The sequence below is a fragment of the Natator depressus genome, chromosome 5, assembly GCF_965152275.1.
Source record: "Natator depressus isolate rNatDep1 chromosome 5, rNatDep2.hap1, whole genome shotgun sequence".
Taxonomy (NCBI): domain Eukaryota; kingdom Metazoa; phylum Chordata; order Testudines; family Cheloniidae; genus Natator; species Natator depressus.
The window spans coordinates 1,342,415-1,348,069 of record NC_134238.1 but is presented as its reverse complement, the minus strand read 5'-3'; positions in this window follow the sequence as shown (position 1 = coordinate 1,348,069).

Below are 5,655 nucleotides of genomic sequence, written 5' to 3'. Positions count from 1 at the left end.
GGAATCAGGTGACCTCCTGGCCTGGGAAAGGAACAAAGCCCAGAGGAGGGGGGGCTGGAGGGAGTTTCAGTTTGGGGCTGGCTAGGACATGGAGTGAAGTGCAGACGTGGTTGTCTGGCTCACTGCCCTCCAAAATGGACCCAGCTGAGGGGTCCTGTTCTCTGCACCTGCAAGCTCTGTTTTAGACCATGTTCCTGTCGTCTAATAAACCTCTGTTTTACTGGCTGGCTGAGAGTCCCGTCTGACTGCGAAGTTGGGGTGCAGGACCCTCTGGCTTCCCCAGGAGCCCCGCCTGAGCGGTCTCGCTGTGGGAAGCACACGGAGGGGCAGAGGATGCTGAATGCTCCGAGGTCAGACCCAGGAAGGTGGAAGCCGTGTGAGCTGTTTGCCCTGCGGACAGGCTGCTCACCGGAAGGCGACTGCCCCAGAGTCCTGACTGGCTTCATGGGGAGCAGTTCCAGAGCATCGCCCGGGCACTCCGTGACACCCTCCCAGGGCAAATCCGCCCCACTCCCTGCTGCGTCACGTCTGGCGATTGGATTTGCCCCTGTCGTCTCAGATGCTCCACTGATGTGGGGATTAAGGCCCAGACACCTATGTCTGTTCACCTGGCCTGAGAGGAAACAGTCCCCTTCCACCCACCAGGTAACAATGCAGCAGGTAGGGGAAACTGAGGCACACACAGGCTTCACACAAATATTACAAACGATTTCCAATTTGTCACAGTCTCACTGCAGACACTGGCTGGCTGCGTCAGTCACTAAAGAGTGGACGTGTCTCTCCCAGGGCTCTGTCTCAGTTGGACTCGCTGGTCAGAGCTCACAGCACGAAGCAGGGGGGCTGGAGCCCCAGAGACTCAGTCTCAGAGGCGGTGAGACCACGTGGCTTACTCTGGAGGAAGAGTGAGGCCTGTAGGGGGCCTGTCCCACTGACGGGCTCCTCCTAGAGACTGGTCCAAAGCTGGGGGCGTAGCACCGATCCTGTGGGACTGGGACCGCATGTCTTGAGGCAAAGTTCTCCAGTCCAGACTGGGCGGGAGACACCTCCAGCGTGGACCAATGTGCATTGCACGTCCTACAATAGGTGTCTATTAGCATTCGAAGTCTGATGCCACTGACGAGCGGGCAGAGCCTGCAGAAGGACGCTGCCAGGAAGAGGTAAATAGTGGGGTGGGGGTGGGGACCCTAGGTGAACATCACAGGTCTGGTCTGGTGCATTTGGGGGGAAGACACCCCAGCACCCTTCACCTAGGCAGTGATCTGACGGCAGGTTTTCTTCATGAAAAGGGACTTCAGCCAGGCTTGGTTGTAAAGACCAGGGTGGATTCAGAGGCAGGCCACCCAGGTGACCTTTGGGTGAGAAACTTCGTTAGACAGGAGGAGAACTTGGTAGTTCGGTTCATGAGAACACGTCTTCTGACGTGTACGGAACCGTTTGCTCCCGTCTCTCACGCTGGTTTCTGCTTGACTCGCTTGTGTTACTCAAGCGCTGTGTGTGGTACCGGGGAGGGAGCGAAGGGAAAGCTGGGGTACACTGCTCCTTTGGGAACAGGGGATCTTGGATCTCTCGGGGGATGCAGTGACTGGGGCTGGATCACAGCGTGGAGGGGACACTTTGCGGTTCCTTAGGGGCTGGGGGGATCGGCTGGCAGCCTGCAAGGCAAAGGCAGGGCTGGTACAGCCTGGCGGAGAGGACTGGAGGGCTGCCAGGCTGGGGGCAGCAGGGGGCTGGCACCGGCAGGGATAACAAGGCGACTCTCAGCCCTGGGTGCTCTGAGAGGCGTCACAGTGCGTGCACCCTGTCCGGGCAAACCCCTCAATTGTCCCTGTCTGCCTGGGGTTCTAGCCTGCGTCTGCCTTGCAGGGGGACGTTTCTCCCAGGGACACGAGAGAGCCACCCTCAGTTTTCTCCCTTGCTCCCACTTCGCGTCGGCCTTTCTCCTGGCCAGGGCAGCATCAATCCCCAGCCACGTGGCTTCCGGCTGCTCTTCCCGGATTCGCCAGGGCTGCCTCCCTGGCTCCCCCGGCACTGCAGGGTACAGCTCTCCGCCCTGGCTCTGCCGCCAGCACAGGGCCTGGCTCCGGTGGGGGGAGACGGGGCTGCCACAGCGATGCTCAGTGCAGCCTGGCTCTGCTCTGCCTCGGTTGGTGCCGCTTGCGGCTGCCTCTGGGTGGGACTGCAAACCAGCCGGACACCCCTCGCCCTCCCCAGCACAAGCCCAGCGCCCCCAGCCGCTGCTGGCGCACGGGCAATGGACCGTCCCTTGCATGAGTGAGGCGGGGCCTTCAGGATTCGGCCCCGCGTCGGCGACCCAGGAGCCTCTCCGGCTGCAGGCTGCTGCCCATCCTGGCAGCGTGGGGCGAGTCCAGTGAGCCCATCAGCCCCAGCCAGCCGGGGACTGACCCCAGAAAAGAGCTGGGGCTCCCCTGTTATGGGAAGGGGGCTCAGCCACGGCACGGCTCTGTGCTGTCCTGGGAGGAGCCCCCGGCCCGGGTGCCTCTGTCGCTCACCCTATGCGGAGAGGTGGGTGGGGGAATGATGCTCCGCGCTGCCGTGGGGCTACCCTAGGCCTTGAGCGACTGGGCTCTGCCTGGGCTGTGAGCCGCTGGGGCACGGCTTTCCCGGGTACCGGTGAGGGCTGTGTATGGGTGCGCTCAAGGGAACGGATGCAGGGGTCCCCCTCCCCTGACACACGGGCTCCCAAGAGAAGGTGAGACGGGAACATTTTAAGGGTTTATTGGTGAGCTTTACAGAGGTGGGGTGGGGGAAACAGCCCCCCCCCCGGCTGCTGCTGCCCATCACCATTGCAGCTGGGTGCCTTCCCATCAAATCTAGAGCGACAGCACGGTCCTTAGGGGGCTTCACGGAGCCTCTGGCATCCTTCCCCTTTGGGGATAAAATCGGGGTTGGGGGATGCAGTGGGGGGCAGGGGGTTCGGACAGGGAAAGCCTTGTCGAAGAGGGAGGTGTTGCAGAGTTCCTCAGAGAGGCTCTGACTCCGGATTCACCTGATCTCCAGAAGCTCATGCCACCGCCGGTCCCCTCGCCCGGGCATCCCGGGTCCCGGCTCAGGCGCTGTGCCCTGGACTCTGCGGTCTGCATTGCCCCAGTGGAGCGCAGCTGTCGGGGGGCCAGAGAGCGACAATCTGGCTCTGGCGGAGCGGGGGCTTGATCCGGTGATTGCTCTGACGGTTAGGCCTGGGCAGGACCTGGGGGCCGCTGGACGGAGCAGAGCATGGGCCTGACGGGCTCATGGGAGCCCAGACCCTGGGGCGGGTGGCAGCCGCAGTCTGGGCCAGCTGGAGCCTGGCCAGCATCTGCACAACTGGGCTAAGGCCGGGATGTGCCAGGAGCTGCTGCTCTTCGTGTGTTGATGCCGTGCCGTGCCCGGCCTTGCCCTGCACTCCAGCCTGGGATCAGACACAGCCAGCACTGGCAAGGGCTGTCCATGACAGAGTACACTGCAGGGCATGTCCTGGACAGCAGGGGACTTGGGGAGGCAGGAGTGTGGGGCCTTCGTTTGGTGGGGTCTGGGCCTGGGCAGCAGGCTTCCTGGTGAGGGGCAGTCTGGGGACGGGAGACAGTGCAGCAGGCTCTTGGGGCGTGGGGGTGCATGGATCACTGGGCTCCCAGGAGGGGAGGAGCACTGGGAGTAGAGGGGAGCAGGTCACCAGGTGCAGGGTCCCGGGGCTGGGCCCTCAGCCGCTCTCACTGGGGATCGAGGCAGGTGTAGGTCGTGTTCCCCCCAGGAAAGTGGGAGGGGCAGAGCTGTGGCCCCACTGCAAGGTGAGGGCACTCTGCTCACAGATCCAGCAGCAGGGGTCTGTGCACGACCTGTCTGTGATGTTATGAGTGTAATATAATATCTCACTGAAAGGTGATAGGGCCTGTGACGTTATTGACTTGAACTGGGACCGTATAGAACATTGTTGCAACCAAGGTCCTGTCGTGGCACCAAATCTTGTATAAAGGGGGTCAAATGAGGTGTCTAAGACACGGTTATGGTTTGCTGCTTGTGATTATGCTGTCTGTATGTGTGTATCATTTTTGTAGTTAAAGTTATGAATACTGGCTCTAGACTGTCTGTAGTTCAACCTTGTGCTGTGCTTCAGGGTGACACCCCAGACACGTTGGTGTCAGCTCTGCCTGGCCTGCTGGATGGCCCATTAAGGACCATCAGCTACACAACTGACCCATTGAGAGAAGGCAGACACGCCTTGGGACTCAGCAAGGTGTGCAGGGACCTGCCGATAGACAGAAGTCTGAGGTGTTTCCAGGCCATGGGATGGGCAGCTTGATCTTGGGACAAAGAAAGAAAGACCACATGGCAAGAGACTATCATAAGCTGCTGCAGCTCCTCCATCTTGTCTTCAGTCCTGCTTCTTTCCTCTGGAGGGACTTTGCTACATAATGGAAGCTCTGAACAAAGGATTGAATGACCCATCCCAGCTGGGGATGTTCTCCAGAGATTTGATTTGAACCTGCCGTTTATTCCATCACTGCTATAAGCCTGAACCAAGAACTTTGCCATCACTGTCTGTCATTGATTCCATTGAACCTATTCTAGCTCTCATCTCTATCTTTTTCCTTTTATGTATAAACCTTTTGATTTTAGATTCTAAGGGATTGGCAACAGCGTGATTTGTGGGTAAGATCTGATTTGTATAGTGACCTGGGTCTGGGGCTTGGTCCTTTGGGATCGAGAGAATCTTTTTTCTTTTACTGGGGTATTGGTTTTCATAACCATTCGTCCCCATAACAACTGGTGCTGGTGGAGATCCTGGGAAACTGTAGTGTCTAAGGGAATTGCTGTGTGATGTGTGCTTAGCCAGTGGGGCAAAACCGAAGTCCTCTCTGTCTGTCTGGTTGGGTTTGCCTTGGTGTGCACAGAAACCCCAGCCTGGGGCTGGAACTGCCCTGCTTGAAGCAATTCGTCCTGAATTGGCACTCTCCGTGGGGTCCCACGAGAACCAGCATCGTTACAGGATCAGAAAGAGTTAATTAACTCACAGACTGATCTGACCCATGGCCGAACTTTAGAGACTGGTTAGGAAGAGATGGAAATGAACAGAGCTTTGAAATGCAGCCTGTATTGTTAGAGGTAGAAGGGGAGATGTTTTCTCAGGTGTTGTGATGTCAGCAAACCAGTCTTGCCTATTGCTATGGCTTTGATTGAAAGATCAAAAATGGAATATTAGTATTTAGGAAGACACTTGAGTGCAATAGTGTTATTGTCTATGTCTCTTTGAAGGTTGTGGTAACCTGTGTCTGAACTGTTAATGGATAAATTACCCTAGATGTTTGGAAGAAGGAAAGTCAAACCAATTGTTTTCTCAGGCCAAAAGGCTGCAGGAAATGTATAAAAACCCTGGGACACGATCCTTCTTCATCTCAGATCGGCTCTGGGTTTCAAGAGGGGGAAACCTTAAGCCACAAGGATTGAGATCCCCAGTCACTGCCTGGAGTCACCCTGAATATGGACATTGGACTATTACATATGGACTGTTTCTAAAAGGACTTTTGGCCACTACAAGCTCAGCTCTGCTCTGTATCTGAACCTCAAGAATTGAACCCAAGTCTATCTGTATATTGATCTTTTAACCAACATGCTCTCTCTTTTTTCTTTTTTAATAAATTTTAGTTTAGGTAACAAGAA